The sequence below is a fragment of the Ptychodera flava genome, chromosome 13, assembly GCF_041260155.1.
Source record: "Ptychodera flava strain L36383 chromosome 13, AS_Pfla_20210202, whole genome shotgun sequence".
Classification (NCBI taxonomy): Eukaryota; Metazoa; Hemichordata; class Enteropneusta; family Ptychoderidae; genus Ptychodera; species Ptychodera flava.
This window is the reverse complement of record NC_091940.1, coordinates 95,492-113,375: the sequence shown is the minus strand read 5'-3', so window position 1 is coordinate 113,375 and position 17,884 is coordinate 95,492. Positions and strand designations below refer to the sequence as shown.

The 17,884-nt window shown below is 36.6% G+C and overlaps 1 long non-coding RNA gene and 1 other non-coding gene across 2 annotated transcripts; both read right to left on the bottom strand.

Annotated features, from left to right (window-relative positions):
- Positions 1–5,162: 5,162 nt before the first annotated feature.
- LOC139147051 (uncharacterized) lies at positions 5,163–10,045 on the bottom strand. The gene is made up of 4 exons (XR_011555624.1): positions 9,344–10,045; positions 6,807–6,957; positions 6,442–6,520; positions 5,163–5,194 (listed from the first exon to the last, which is right to left on the bottom strand). It is a non-coding gene; the product is annotated as an uncharacterized lncRNA (long non-coding RNA).
- Positions 5,777–5,865, bottom strand: Trnam-cau (transfer RNA methionine (anticodon CAU)). The gene is given in 2 exon segments: positions 5,777–5,812; positions 5,829–5,865. It is a non-coding gene; the product is annotated as a tRNA-Met (tRNA).
- Positions 10,046–17,884: the final 7,839 nt, after the last annotated feature.

Here is a 17,884-nt window from a genome sequence, read left to right as displayed (position 1 = left end):
AGTGAAATTTTCCTTAAAGTACTGCTCCTGATATCAAGTAGTCAATGATGAAAATGAATAATATTTTAATATGAGCTTCAAAGCTAGAGATTGCTCCAAGTGAACTGCATATGAAATTTCAAAGTAATCAGACTTGCAGTTTCAGAGGAGAAGGCAATTGACGACGACGGATGACAGCAGAAAATCAGCCTATTTGATAAGCTCCACGTTGCTGATGGCAGAGCTAATAAAACCATTGGGTGAAGAGAGGACAGTTTGATCTTTAATGCAGAGAGGTTGATTATGCAGTCATTCTTGAATGGACAAGCCACTTAAAGTTGGGTTTATGTACTTCACTCGTGGCAATTGTCATTTTGATGGAAAAGTTGTGGGCAACAGGCCTTTAGGTTTTCATAATGGTAGTGAGACCGCACTAACCAACAACTTACAGTATTCCATCCAAGTAGTCATATTCTTCATAATACCACCGATGAAAAGTGTACTAACTTGAACAAGTCATAGTTGATGACACAGTCCCCACTTGTTAATGGGTACTTTGATTACAGGTCCTTAGAGAGGATAGAGTCCTCTTCAATAGGTCTGTGATAAAAATACTTTTGAATAAATTCGTTTGATACATGTCTGAGTTGTAGTTCAGGACAAGAAAAAATCGTAATAAAATGGCCGCCTGGCGGCCATATTGGATCGTATCACAAAACAAATCAATGTGCATATGTATGACATAGGTCAATGTCCTTGTACCAACTTTGATTAAAATCGGTTGAGATATGCCTGAGTTATGGCTTTGTACATGAAAAAATCATAACAAAATGGCCGCACAGCAGCCAAATTGGATCTTATCACAAAACAAATTGACATGCATATGTATGACATTGGTCAATCTCCTTGTACCAACTTTGAATAAAATCTGTCGAAACATGCCTGAGTTATGGCTCTGTACATGAAAAAATTGTAATAAAATGGCTGCCTGGTGGCCATATTGGATTGTATCACAAAACACATTGACATGCATATGTATGACGTAGGTCAATGTCCTTGTACCAAGTTTGAATAAAATCAGTTGAGATGTGCCTGAGTTATGTCTCTGTAATGGCCGCATGGCGGCCATATTGGATCGTATCACAAAAAAAATTGACAAGCATATCTATGACATTGGTCAATGTCCTTGTGCCAGCTTTGAATAAAATCAGTTGAAACATGCCTGAGTTACGCTCTGTACATGAAAAAATCGTAATAAAATGGCCACCTGGCTGCCATATTGGATCGTATCAAAAAACAAATCGACGTGCATCTGTATGACATTATGAAGTAAACCTTGTACCAAGTTTGAATGAAATCGCTCCGGGCATCTCTGAGATATCTGCATGAACGGACGGATGGACGCATGCACGGACGCACGGACATGACAAAACCTTTAAGTCCCCCCAGAAGGTGAAAATATACCTCTGGGTAGGTAGAGTTGACTTTTCAGAATCTCAGATTCAGATCCTCAGATTCAGATCCTCAGATCTCAGATCTCAAATCCTATAACTTCACACGCAGATTCAAATTTACAAGCCTTTTACAATACCGATTTAACGGACCTAGAATCTCCGAGATGACTGAAGAAAAACACCCCCTTTTCCGAGAATTTGGTAACGCGCATGGGTACCCACCAACCCAGGGACTGCCACCACCGGGGAATATTCATGAGAAAGTCATTTTACCACGGACTGGAAGTGAAACATTCACACCTCTTCCACTTCTAACGACAGCGGTAATACCGCAGGCACAGCGGTATATGGCATGAACGGCTACAGTTTGCAGTATTTTTTTGAGAGAGAGAGAGAGAGAGAGAGAGAGAGAGAGAGAGCATGTACATCTTGGTCAAATAAACTAGTACGTTGTCACTGTTGCGTATGTTCACTTCCGTCTGTAAAATATTGCAAACTAAATACCTAACATAAAGGTGCAATTCATGAACACCTCTAACATGTCTTAGGTGTCATCGATGTCAAAAAAATAGTTGACGATTTATCAAATGTAACGTTCAAGTTAATTACGACACCCAAATTTTGTTCAATTTGTGCGAGATCGGGAAGTAAAACTCTGGTCATACATCGGTAGAGCCATTCCATGATAGCAAATATCGACATCGCGTCTGGGGACAATTTGAATCCGTGACAAAACGCGGCCAATCTGTTTACCACAACGAAATTTAATAAAGAAATTTGAAAATAGATTTTTTGTTGCTTTTTCTTGTGCGCTAAAATCTATTGAATATTGAAATATACTCATATTTCTATTTCCTATTTCTAATATAAGCGTATGATTTCGAAATAAGCATAATGGTAAGTCCGGATAGCAGATTGCGGCCAACGCGAAGCCTTGTTCACTCACCAGCCCGACGTAAATTGAAAATAGGAAATACAGGCTATTTCCTATTTTCAATTTGGTGCAGACATGCGCAGTAGCATGCTGCGTCGCTAACGCAGACGTCACAGACGGTGCGTCGCACGGTAATTGTTACACTCAGGAGGGAGGGGAAAACTCGAACGCGCCGCGCGGTCCTATGCTATGTACATTTGTGACGTCAGAGGTCAAACGGCTGATAGCGGGCGTGAGTGAGTCACCGATACAGAAACTACCCTGTCGTATTTCAGCTCCTTGTCATGTACATATGTTTTCATTTCACTGAAGGATGATATCTTCGATTCGATAGTGAACCGGAATTTATGTTTCGTGTGCTTTTGACAGGCTCTTGCATTTATTTTTGGTTTTATTCGTGAAAAATTGTCAGCTGTGGTCACCACCACTTGACCTAAAATCGTCCAAAAAATGATGTCTTTGCTGCAAAAAAACGCCTGGATGGGACATTTCCATTTACGTGGCACTGATTTCGATTGCAGATATGGAATCCTTGGTACACCAGGTTAGTGCATGCCAATTTTGAAAGGTTTGCCCTTTTTCAAAAGATTTATCCATACATTTAAAGAATTTTGCCAGGTTTGATATATTTTAATGGCTGTCATACTCGTAAACGCATGTTTGTCATGTACACCACCACGGTGTGGAGGGACCGTGACACCACCAATTATCATGTAGAAACACCAGGTAATTGTTATAATACTCATAATTAGTATTCAATGAAATTCTAGAATCATTACATGTAATAAATGATGTCTTAATCAGTCATAGTTGATTTTCAGAAGATCAATTTTAGGAAAGTTATGAAAATCAATAGGACCCAAGGATCCACGATAGATTTCTGTCTGAAATTTATATCATGGAAAGATATTGTTATATGCTTGAAAACAGTGTCACAGATTTCTTATGCTTGCCCTTCTTTTTTCGAGCAATAAAAATTTTAGTCCAACACATTTAACTGCCCATATCTTTAAAACAATGAAAGGGGAAATCTGAGACACTCTTTTTGAGGATGTGAAAACAGCTATCTATCTTGCATATTTCGACCGGAAATGTAGCAGCTTTGTCACAGAAAGTGAGAAAAATCAAAGGTCAAATATGACAAATCTGTCACTCAGATGATGAGAGACAGCATTCCTGACTTTGACTCAGAACAGTAATTTGGCAGCTAGCTGAATTACTGTACAATAACATGTCACTCTAGTTCAATCTTGACGGGTGTAGCATGCTAGCTAGCCTGGTTAACTAGGCGCTGATCTTATAAAGTGGTTCAAGATTGTACTACTGATTTTGTCATTGATCTTTTTTTGTTTGTTTGTTTGTTTGTTTGTTTTTATTGTTTATTGGACCTGGTAATTTACTTGAATGATTATGATTGCTGGAATTGATTTGATGTCATATTTCCTGAAGTATGCCACTTGAGTACTGAAGTTCTTTCATGTTCAAGTTCACCCTATCTAAGAACTTTTCAATGTTTAATCTTTGAGAGGATCAGTACAATGGAGACTTTGGCTTGGAGGGAAATAAAATATGTTTCTGACAATGTGTTCATTTTCCTCTTGAATAGCTTTACTTTAGACGCAAGTTTCCTGGCCCGCTGAAGTAGAGCTTCATATGTTAATTTGGAAAAACTTGTTTTTGGAGGTGGTGTTGAAGTGTTTACATTTTTGGTAATATTTCTCTTTATGTATGTATACAGCGATGAACAAGCAGGGCATCTTTCCCTATCACTGCCAGCTTTTATTTGGCAATTTTTGGCGTCATCATTTTTATTGTGCGCTCGTATCGTTTTGACTATGATTTGGTTTGATGGTCGAGGTGAAAATGCTTGTTGGCTTATTGTGAAAGGGGAACTTTCTTTATGTGTAACTTGGTATTCCTGACATGCTAGAATGTCATCAGTTGAGTTAATACCACAACAGATTCTCACTTTAGTGTGTGTTTCTAATTCATCTGACAATTTTTCATAAATTTCTTCAAAATTCCCGGTCACTTTTTTAGTTTCTATCATTTTACCAAGAAGATAAAATTGACAGACTAATACATCATGGTCATAGACTGATTTGATCATTCGGGGAACGTGCCAAGTTTCATTGAAAATTAAATGTTCTTGAAAAAGGATTGTATTTTGGTCGTAACTACAAACAGACCAGTTGTTTGGAAGCTTGCTTTTACATTTAACATGTTTGATTAATTCAGAACAAAATGAAGTGTCAATATGCTGCATTATGTGTTGAATTTTTTGTTTGTAATGGTGATTTAATGGTATGGAGTTTTTCTCTGTAGTTTTCTTGGCATTTAAGTAATGGTAACACAAGCTTTTTGCACATCATGCAGATATACTCGATGTTGACACTGTCACTTATGGTGCTGTACAAATTACTGTTTAGATTTCTTTTTTCTTTTTTCTGTTCTAATGGTATTTCTTCATGTTCATCTAAGAAATCACATGTGACTTGGTATGTTTGGGGATTTGTTAGTCCAAGTGTCACACAGTGCAGATTGCATGGTTGTGACTGACTTACATTGCATTCTTTGTGACAGAGACTACAAGTTTTCATTGTAACTGTTTTTGGCAGATTATTTTTGTTTTGGTATTTAGTGTGCCCATGTGGGTGGCCACGGTTTTTTTTATTGTTGAAATGTCTGTTGCAGGTTTTAATGTGGTCTTTGTTGTTCATATTTAACACAATATCATCTTTTAGCTCGTACACACCATGCAAGGTTTGTAAACGTTTACTTCCCGAATATTTGCATCCAGATATTGCACACACGTCAGCTTCTTGTCCTGCATATGGATTAAAAAAAGAGAGTAAACTTAATAATAAATAAAGCTTATCCCAGAGTTCGTTTTCAGGTAAATGCCCCATTACCTGTACAAAATAAAATATTACTTGAAGCTCAATTAGCTGTAACTTTTGGATGTTGTGTTATATTTTGTGCGTGTGCATCTACTGAAGTTTCTTGTGAGAATTCCAAAAAAAAAATTGAAATGCCCAGTAATTACATCTCCTACAGTTTCATCTGTTTGTTAAATCTGCATTCATATTTGAATAACATGTACAACTAACAATAAAAATAATTCATGAATCTTATTAAATGTGCAACTTTCTACAAATAATTTGGAATTAAACTTTTATAAAATAGTGCTCATTGATATCTACTTGTTCATTTTCAGGAGCAGCGAACTCAGGATACATGGTATTCCACTGGAAGTAAATTCATCAGTAAAATCTGTAATGGAATAAACCTGGAAAATGAAATGTGTTTTAATTGCCAGATGTGGAAGATTGAAAATGGTGATGGAACAGAGATGCAGCAAATACATCATTCAGTACTGCTGGACTCTTAATGCCAGGAAAAAGTACATTGACTCCACCAGGGTTTGAACCTGGGACCCCCAGATCCCGTCTGTGCTGTAACATGGATCTGTTGCTCTGACCACTGAGCTATAGAGTCTCACAAACGTCTGATCCTGGATGTAGAAAGATAAATGAAGCTAATGATAGTTAGGATGTGATGTGATGTGATGGGATGTAGTACTAAATTGGGTGATGTAGAAAGTATGTAAAAAGAGAAAGAGTTTAGATGTTAATTGGGGTGATATTATAAGTATGATGACTTTATGCTATGAAAAGAAGCAATTACAATTTTTTAGATAAGTGAGGACATGGTTAATGAAAGAGAGTGTGAGGGAAAAGTGATCATGACATGACTTTATTGTAGCAACATGACAATTAAGCTATTATTATCTGGTGTAAATTTGAAAAAGACATACAAAACATTACTTTATTGATTCGATATTCTATTTCAAGCAACTTAAAAACATTTTCATCCAAATTTAATTTTCATCCAAATTTAATTACTTTTAAGTCATAAGTGGTAAACATACTGAGGCAAGGTCCATTTTACGCCTTTGCTCTTCATGGTCATCTTTTGCCATTGAAGAGACCTAATTTTGGAAGATGAATATGGTTTTAAGTGTTGTCAATCCAATCAGTGCTTTGATTTATTGAAGACAATTACATTTCTTACCATGTAAATCTTCACCGGGATTGCTCTCAGCTCTAGTACCACCTGTCTGGCGTCTTCTATGCATTTCCTGAAATTGCAACTATCATGAAAAATGGATTGTTTTGTTGAGATTATCAAGTGTATATCCGGTGTTTCAGAAATAGCATGACATGATACTAACATATTTCATTTTCTTCAGTAATCACAGCATAACAAGTGACAGTGCTGAACCTTCTTGTTGGATGGCATTTTGTAAAAAATGTGCAGGTGGTGTTCCAGTAAAACCAACTGTCATCTAATGTAATTCAGTGAGAAATTATTACAAGTTTCTGGACACCTGTCATACATAAGGGATCATCACTTAAAGGGAAAAGTTAAAAACTCACCTTTTCATGTTGTCTGATGCAGCCAGCAGTTTCAGTAATGCAGTGCCTCTGTAACGAAGCAATGCTCTGTCTCATCTGTTGATGGGCTTTCTGTAATTGGTGAACTCTCCTTTGGTACTGACAGAATTAGATATGACTTGACGCACCTCATCTGGTAAAGAAAGATCTTTAACCAGTTATTCAATATACAGAATTATTTTGTATGGTAATACTCTTGAAATATTACTTGTATTTTACACTTGTTCAATGCACAACAAAAAACTATCAGTAATAATATTCTTTTTCACCCACAAATGATGCAAATTAGTCACGTGCTATAAAATAATATTTGATATTGAAAATTGTTTTCAGGCAATTTGCATATTTTATGCTAAGCTTGGAAAAGCACTGCCACAGGATATGAATAGAAGTTGAGATGACGCAAACCAATAGGCCACTTTCATGACCCCTGAGCCCTGAGTGACCTTACAATCTGGTATTTCTGTTGGTATGGCATCATACAACCTTCAACTTTTCTCGCTTTGTGACAAATAAAATCCTAAGTTTTGTTCAAGGATGAGTTGGAGTACACAAATTTCAATGATAATTAGGTTCACGGTTGCAGAGTTTGAACTCAAATTAGTATTAAAACTTATACCAACAAAAATGCCAGGATGTAGGGGTCACACGGGGGTCATGAAAGTGGCCGATTTGTTCCACTCATTTGGACCTGCTTTCCAATTGAAAATTTTCACATATAAATGAAATTCCTGCACTGTTCATTACAAAATATCATATTATCCTCATACTGACATTATTTGCAACCCTTTTTAGTGTAGAAGTCAATATTACACAATGTCTAGTTTTCCTACACGCTTGCAATGGTGGCGTGTTCGGCGGCCATACCGGCTACGCATGTTTTGAATGCTATGGAATGATATTGAGAAACTTGAAAAGGGTTGAATATATCGACAGTATGAAGATAATATGACATTTTGAAACAATCAGTACAGGCATTTTATTCAGATGTGAACATTTTCATCCTGGACAAGTCATCGTTGATGACACAGTCCCCACTTGTTAATGGGTACTTTGATTACAGGTCCTCAGAGAGGATAGAGTCCTCTTCATTAGGTCTGTGATAAAAATACTGTGATAAAAATACTTTTGAATAAATTCGCTTGATACATGTCTGAGTTCAGGACATGAAAAAATAATAACAAAATGGCCGCACAGCAGCTATATTGAATTGTATCACAAAACAAATTAACGTGCAAATGTATGACCAATCGTATCACAAAACAAATTAACGTGCATATGTATGACATTGGTCAATCTCCTTTTACCAACTTTGAATAAAATCGCTTGATACATGTCTGAGTTATGGTTCTGGACATGAAAAAACGCAATAAAATGGCCACACGGCGGCCATATTGGATCGTATTACAAAACAAATCAATGTGCATGTGTATGACATAGGTCAATGTCCTTGTACCAAGTTTGAATAAAATCGGTTGAGATATGCCTGAGTTATGGCTCTGTACATGAAAAAATCGTAACAAAATGGCCGCACAGCGGCCATATTGGATCGTATCACAAAAAAAATTAATGTGCATAGCTATGACATTGGTCAATGTCCTTGTACCAACTTTGAATAAAATCTGTTGAAACATGCCTGAGTAATGGCTCTGTACATGAAAAAATCATAATAAAATGGCCGCCTGGCGGCCATATTGGATCGTATCGCAAAACAAATTGACGTGCATATGTATAACATAGGTCAATGTCCTTGTACCAACTTTGAATAAAATCGATTGAGATACGCCTGAGTTATGGCTCTGTACATGAAAAAATCGTAACAAATGGCCGCACAGCGGCCATATGGATTGTATCACCAAAAAAATTGAAGTGCATATCTATGACATTGGTCAATGTCCTTGTATCAACTTTGAATAAAATCAGTTGAAACATGCCTGAGTTGTTGCTCTGTACATGAAAAAATCGTAACAAAATGGCCGCCTGGCAGCCATATTGGATCGTATCACGAAACAAATCAACGTGCATCTGTATGATACGGATAGTTTTCAATCGGATTCGAACCCACAACATATGACATATGAAGTAATCCTTGTACCAAGTTTGAATGAAATCGCTCCAGGCATCTCTGAGATATCTGCGTGAACGGACGGACGCACGGACGGACGCACACACGGACGCACGCACGCACGCACGGACATGACCAAACCTATAAGTCCCCCCGGACGGTGTCTGTGGGGACTAAAAAGCAAGTCCAAACGAGTGAAACAGAAATGGACTACATGTCTCCACTTCTCTTCATCGCAAATTCTGCATGTTTCAGTTAAAAGGATATTTTTTTCAGTATTTTTGTAAATGTGCAAAAGTGCATGATTATTGTTCTCTTCATCGCACTTTGCAGCACAGTGCTTGTAGGTGAAGCCGGTCGAAACAACCTAAGGCCCACATGCAAAGCTACTATTATATATGCTTCAAATTTTAATCCTTCATATTGCTGTAGTCTCCTGCCAGAAAATACTTACCTGCGGATTACTTATCATATGGTATTTCTTGTGTGTTAACCTCTTGTGAATCCTCTTTAATTGCACTGTTTTACAGGTCAGTTTTTCTATTGACTTTTGCAGAGTTTGGTACTGAAAAGTAAACAGACATTTTTATCGTTTGTCCTTTTCTGATCTTTAGGATTTATAATGCAGATGCAAGAAATCTAAAATACCAAACTTGATAAGGCACTGTCAATTTCCCATGCAGTATTCAAATATTCATTAGGAAACAGCAAGGAACTTCAGAAAAGCTGATTTAATGCACAGCAGTGTTCAAGCAGTGTATATATCCAGATGAAGTGCTGATCAAATCTCTTCACTTCCCTAGGAAGATATAAACATTGCAAGGGACATTGATAGGGACTTCTCAACATTGGTGTTTTACGATTTTTTTGCATCTGCAGCAAAGGGTTACTGTCTGTAATTTCTGACAATTCTTCGCTATTTTTCTTCTGTGTATCCTTGTTTATAACGTTTCTTGCTTCCTAAAATATCTAGTTCTCTGCTTGTTAATACAGGATGTGGTTGTGTATGGTCTGATTGTTTTTTTGTCGTCAAATGACTTTAAATCCAGACGTAAATTCAATTTTCAACATTAAACAGCAGTGATTGTACACAAATAAGTTGTGTTCATTGGCTAAAAACTTACATTCATCATGCTTTACAGAGTTTGACGAGAAACTACACTTGATACACAGGACAAAATAATAAAAACAGGGGAACAGTTATAGATAGTACAGCTTTACAAATGTAAATACATTTTCTGATTCCAAATGATACCAAGTTGCTCCTACATGAGAATATATAGGCACTGTATAATAATATCTAGCAACTGTATAGTTGGAAATGGGACAAGCCAAATTAATTTCCATGATTAGTCTTTAATATTTTTATTCCATTCTACCAAACATAATATCCACAATGAAAACCAGAAACCTCTTTTTCACCTCATAATTTGCACAACGATGCCATATTCTGCAACCATGCGAAAACACTTTACAAAGTTTGTAAGCAATGATTTGTTGGCAGAAAAGGTAAAGGGAAAGTCCTCTTGAAATACAGTGTTTTTTCATTAAACCTCCAAAAACCCATGTGCATGGGATGTGAAACAAAGAATTCATCACTGTGGCCTAATTTAAAGGATAAACTATATGTACTTATTTACAGAAAATTTACTCGTACGTTTCTACCTCCAATATTTTCATCCTTACCTTGTTGCTCAGCCGCCTGGCTGGAACCTCTATGAAACACTAGATGAGAAAAACAATGTCTGAGGCCACATATAAAATTAACCCATTGAACATAAATCATACACAGAATTTGAGTTGAGATGTACCAGCTCACTAATTGTTGACTAATTGTTACCGGGTAATTATATATATTATAGCCCAAACATGGAACTATGTGCCCGAGGGTAGGTGACCAATTGCCCGACGTAAGGAGGGCAAATGGTCTCCTGCCCCGAGGGTACATAGTCCCTTGTTTGGGCTATAATGTTTTTATTACATGCCTCTCTTACTCAGTTTGCACCAAAAATATTTACGTTTATTGGAAAATTATAGTCACATGCTTTATTTTCATTTTAGACGAAAAACCGTTAAAAATAGAACGATTTTCATAATCGAATGGCGGATTGATATAATTAAACTACTGTTATGCGGTTTATCAATATTTTTAGGAGAAATTTTCCAAAAACGTATTTTCTGTGCAAAACATAAAATTTCAAGACTTTTAATTCCAAAAGTTTTCAAATTGAAAATAGTTCCGGTTCACTTTCAGTCCAGTGATGACTATGCGGCCCGCTACGTCATCGGCGAGTTACCATTGAATCCTATGGAGCATGCGACGTTCGATATACGAGGTATGTAATTAAAGATATTACCCTGTTCATGAAAATTAACTGGCAAACTTTAAACAAATATATTTAAAGGAAAACCTTTGTGATGTGCTGGACAGATGTGCTGGACAGAGCATGCATAACAGTATGTTTGCTATGGTATTACGCCAATTGGCAAGTAACTTTTGGTTGAGATTTATTTTGTTGGCAGACATCGATCCCCCATGCATCTGTGGTCAGGATGAGGTTATCTAGCAGTAAACCCTGGAAGTAACTACACAAGTGCATTAAGGAATGGCTGGCTGGAATTTTCATGAATAATTAATCAGGCCTCATAAATATTATAATTGTACACTGCGCATGCGCATTTAGTTGTGAAGGCTATCGACGCTGTAGAAAATATATTAATCATATTTCGAGCGTTCTAACAAGCCGATAGCATCGACTAATGGCTAAATGGTTTTCCAGAAGCTTTTAAGAATGAAATTTTCTTTCAAATTGCAAAATGGCAAATGAAAGTTTCATGCATTAACGTTTCTAGAGGACTCCAAAAAACTGAAGTTTGTGGTATTTTGTACGAATATTATGTCATTCTGCCTTATATTCGCTACACAGCTTAATGAGAACAAATTAGGCTTTGCCAAAGTTTAAATAGATCGAACAATAGTTAATGCTTCCATATTATCGCAAACACTGAAATTTAGGCGTTGTTTTTATGTTGTTATACTGGGGGCACTTTTTGCACCAAAAAAGACGTCATTATGATCACGTAACTGCCCATATGGAAATTTTTTCAACGCCAAAATATAAGCCTTTGAAAAATGTGAGTCTGTACCAAATTTCGTTCAAATCCGAGGTTTTACTTTTAAAAAATTGGCTAATGATCAAAATAAGCCAATTTTGCCATGTAACCGTGCCTCAACGTACTTGCGTAAACATTATTTTAATTGCTTTCATAGATACTTACAGGCCTTTCAATGTCCATATTTCTTTACTTTGGTTTATATCAAAGAAAAAATGAAAATAAAATTAAAAAATCTTGACTTGTGCTATCTCATCTACATCTGTCTGAAACAAAAATAACAAGTCATTGTCAATGACATAGTCCCCACTTGTAATAGGAGTATTAGTCTTGATGGGGCAGGGAAATGAGGTCATTAAGAAGTATCACTGGAGTGTATATGTTCAGATCTATGGACTCATAGGTCTATGTCATTGTTCCCAATTTGAAACAAGAGGCATGTATAAGTTATGGTTCTAAATCAGGAAAAAAGATCAGACCTCTAGCTGTATTGGCCAGCCAAGAAATACATATGTGCATAATAAATGAGGTACAAGATGTGACATCTTAAGGTCTATTATCCTATCAAAATCGAAGCGTAAAGAACTTGTGGTTACTGAGTTATGCATATATATATGCATATTCAAGGTCAAAGGTCATCAAGGTCACGTGACATTTTGGAAAAAAAAAATATTGTATTGCTAATTAATCCATATATGCCAAAATTCAGACCTCCAGCTCTATTGGCTTGCCCACAATTATATATGGGCATAATTAACGAGGTAAAGCATGTGTTGTCATAAGGTCTCCCATCCTACTAAATATAAAGGACATAGCACTTGTGGTTACTTATTTATTGACATTATCGTGTAGGTAAAGGTTATCGAGGTCACATGACATTTTGTCAAAAAATTTCTATCCTATAGTCTATCCCTATATTCTAAAAATCATACATTTACCTCTATTGGCTTGCTCAAAATTAGATATGCACATAATTAATGAGGTACAATATGTGGCGTCATAAGGTGTCCCATCATACCAAATATGAAGGGTATAGCATTAATGGTTCCTGAGTTATGGACAAATATGTATATTTGAGGTCAAACGTCACCGAGGTCACATGACATTTTGTCAAAAAAATTGTATTGCTAAGTTATCCCTACATACCAAAAATCAGACTTCTAGCTCTATTTGCTCGCTCAAAATTAGATATGCACATAATTAATGAGGAACAATAAGTGGCGTCATAAGGTGTGAGTAACCTTGTGTCCCATCATACCAAATATGAAGGGTGTAGCACTTGTGGTTACTGAGTTATGGACAAATATGTATATTTGAGGTCAAAGGTCACCAAGGTCACGTGACATTTTGTCAAAAAAATTGTATTGCTAAGTTATCCCTATATACCAAAAATCAGACATCTAGCTCTATTGGCTCGCTCAAAATTAGATATGTGCATTATTAATGAGGTACAATATGTGGCGTCATAAGGTGTCCCTTCATACCAAATATGAAGAGTGTAGCACTTGTGGTTACTGAGTTATGCACAAATATGTATATTTGAGGTCAAGGGTCATTGAGGTCACGTGACATTTTGTCAAAAAAATTGTATTGCTAAGTTATCCCTACAAACCAAAATCAGACCTCTGGCTCTATTGGCTCGCTCAAAATTAGATATGCACATAATTAATGAGGTACAATATGTGGCGTCATAAGGTGTCCCATCATACCAAATATGAAGGGTGTAGCATTAGTGATTACTGAGTTATGGACAAATATGTATATTTGAGGTGAAAGGTCACCAAGGTCACGTGACATTTTGTCAAAAAAATTGTATTGCTAAGTTATCCATATATACCAAAATCAGACCTCTGGCTCTATTGGCTCGCTCAAAATTAGATATGCACATAATTAATGAGGTACAATATGTGGCGTCATAAGGTGTCCCATCATACCAAATATGAAGGGTGTAGCATTAGTGATTACTGAGTTATGGACAAATATGTATATTTGAGGTGAAAGGTCACCAAGGTCACGTGACATTTTGTCAAAAAAATTGTATTGCTAAGTTATCCTTATATACCAAAAATCAGACCTCTAGCTCTATTGGCTCGCTCAAAATTAGATATGCACATAATTAATGAGGTACAATATGTGGCGTCATAGGGTGTCCCATCATACCATATATGAAAGGTTTAGCACTTGTGGTTACTTAGTTATGGACAAATATGTATATTCGAGGTCAAAGGTCACCAAGGTCAAGTGACATTTGTCAAAGTGTCTGAGATATCTGCGTGAACGGATGGACTCACATGGATTGACTCACGGACTGACATGACCCAAGTTATGAGCCCCCCTGGACTTTATCTATGGGGACTAAAAACTGTGTCACGTACTGCATCCTTTTTGCAATATGAATACAATGAGAAACTAAATTTTTATTTTTCTTGGCCTTATACATGGGAGTCTATGGACTGCCTTATACATGGGAGTCTATAGACTGCCTTATACATGGGAGTCTATGGACTTCCTTATACATAGGTGTCTATGGACTGCCTTATACATGGGAGTCTATGGACTGCCTTATACATGGGAGTCTATGGACTGCCTTATACATGGGAGTCTATGGACTGCCTTATACATGGGAGTCTATGGACTGCCTTATACATGGGAGTCTATGGACTGCCTTATACATGGGAGTCTATGGACTGCCTTATACATGGGAGTCTATGGACTGCCTTATACATGAGAGTCTATGGACTGCCTTATACATGGGAGTCTATGGAGGTGAAAACTAAAAAGTCCTCTAACACGGCCAAATTTGATCGCATTGTGAAACAAATTGACGTGCATCTGTATGAGGTAGGGTACTATCCTTGTACCAAGTTTGAACGAAATCGCTTCGGGCGTCTCTGAGATATCTGCGTGAACGGACGGACGCACGCACGCACACACGCACGGACATGACCAAACCTATAAGTCCCCCCGGATGGTGTCCGTGGGGACTAAAAATTCAAAGGTAAAGGTTCTAATATTGTCAAAAGTTAAAAAGTGCATCCAAATAGTAAATGAATCCCAACATTCAACACTATAGAGGTAAATGTATGTCGTTCAGGCCAACAAAATATCAGAGATAGCAAAAATATGAATGTATGGATGATAAATATATTTATTGCCAATGGCAACAACCTGATGCTACATAGGTGATACTAGAATTGTCCCAGAAAAGTGGCCGGCAAAATTTAAACAAATATTTAAGTACAGGTATTTACTCGACCAATTAATATGCTGCTGTTCGAGAGTACCTCAATGGCCCCTCCCCATCACAGTTAAGCTCTGTGGGACAGTTGCTGTTGTGATTTAAGTATGCCCATGCTACAAGACGGAAAATACTTTTAAGCTAGTACGCACCTTGAAATTTAAGTTTCTCCGATCAAAATGAATGTAGGGTTGATCATCCAGGATATCACTAAATGGTTGAAGTAACTTCACATTGTCAAATGCAATTAACACACCATTCAAGCTGAAAGAAATAGTATTTGTTGTGTATTACTGTAGTTGCAAGAAATAATGGTACAAGGATGTTGATAAGTCCCTATCAGTTTCCCTGGCAATATTCTATGTATATTTTATTTATCAAACTTCATTATTTATAAAAAGATGTTTAGATGATACAAAGCAGATGCAGTGTACATATACAGATGTAGGCTATTAATCTCTTCACTGTTTTCTTAGCAGATAGGAATATTGCAAGGGATATTGATAGGGACTTATCGTGATTGAGTAGAGCATGCTCTATTAGTCAAAATTCCTGTATTAGGGGCAATTTCACTTAATGTTACAAAACTGCTTGAAAATAAAAATAAAAATTCAAAAGCCAAAGTTTTAAATATTGTCAAAAGTTAAAAAAAATGCATCCAAATAGTAAATGAATCACAACAGTCAACACAATAGAGGTCAATCTACGTCGTTCAGGCCAACAAAATATCAGAGATAGCAAAAATATGAATGTATGGATGATAAATATATACGTTGCCATTGGCAACAACCTGATGCTGCACAGGCCGCACCAGAAAAAAACCTGGATAAATCTTTTGGGCACTCAGAATTATACAGTTTTTTGCAGAACACTTGTCAAGGATCCCGTTTTCCCTTCAGCGATCTTATTTTTTTCGTAAAATGCCGAAATTAAATTTTGCGATCGAGAAAAATTTGGACCAAACGACAATTTGTGTCCAGGTTGCTTGCTGCGAATCCGTAGCCTCTGCCACTCGGGTAGCTTGGTCATTGGAGTGGTGCAGGGCTACGATGTGTAATACGCAAATATCGCACAGGATACGGCCTTCGCCAGAAATTTTCAAAGACACAAATGTGACATAACTTTTCAAAAAGGACCTTGTCCGGTGTTCATATAACCTACCCGCTCAATAATTACTCGGTATTTGTAATTTTTCTCTCCTCCTAATGGATTTTTCGCAGCAAGACCGACGATCGCCTTGAAATAACCGCCATCTTGAATTTAAAGCTGCTTGACCCATGACGTCATGCAAGTCTCGCAAGTTCCCGTTCCTACTTCATTTGCATTCAGATATCAACAAACAACACGTGCGCTGACTAGTATTGCTGTCTCAGCATTGTCGGCTACGTTATGCGAATTTTCGCGCGGTAAAAAGTGAATGAATAGAAAGCAAATTACTTTTAACTTCAAAAATTGTGAATAAAATATGAAATAAGTTTATACATAAAATAAATTGTTGAATGACACTAAACTTGTCCAAATATTATCCATCATGCAAATTATGTTAAATTCCCCAGAGAAATTTTACATTATAGATCATGATGTTCTCCATCACATGTAACACAAAATAAATGCAATGATCCTTTTATTTACCACATCGTAATATTAAACAAACTTGGTAGAGCTGATGTGTGGAGTTGCCCTTATTTACCTTTACTTCTTTCACATTTTCTGTTTTATGAATCTGCCTTCCAATGGAGACTCGTCTGTAACCTTTTGCTCTCTCCTCAAAGACTTCTCCACAGTTCATACATTTGACCTCCATAATGTTTCTGAACTTGAACTGAACCAACACCCTAACTCCTTACTAAATTTCAAATGAAGGACCACTTATTATTATTATTATATCCTTTATTAATCCAATATAAAAAATTGAAATGTGTTGTGGTGCACACAGTCTAAAAAGAAATATTCCACAATGGATAAAATACAAAGAGATCACACAGATTAAAAAGCACAGTTCCAAATAACAGACAAAGCACTTGTCGATCAACAACAATACAATTTAAATAATTCTAACAGTAGCCATTAATGAGTTTGTTTTTTTTGTTTTTTTCACCTGTTAGAAAATTGGTTTAGAATTCTCACTGCTGAGGGTACAAAAGTATTTCTAAACCTGTTTGTGCGGCACCTTTACTAAATAGTATCTGGTACCAGACCTCATTTTAGTGAAATTACTATTCAGTTGATGCGTTTTGTCAGACAATATAGTTGTAGATTTGTTTTTCACTGATTCCATATACAAGTCATCAAAACTATACAATTGTACGCCTAGAATATTCCTAGCAGCTTTGATGATACGATTTATCTGAACTTTATTAAAAGAGGAAATACTACCGCCCCAGCAAGAAATACAATAACAGTGATTGACTCAACCGTTGATCTGTAAAACATATGCAAAATGTTCCCGGATACACCAAATCTATGCAACTTACGCAGAAAAAAACAATCTTTGCTGACATTTACGGTTTAACATATTCACATGGTCATCCCAAGAAACCATGTTTGTAAGAAGGATCCCAAGATATCTATAACTATTTACCCTTCCAACCTCCTCACCTTTGATTTTTAACGGAGGTGGACTGATTTTGTTTTTCCTGAAAT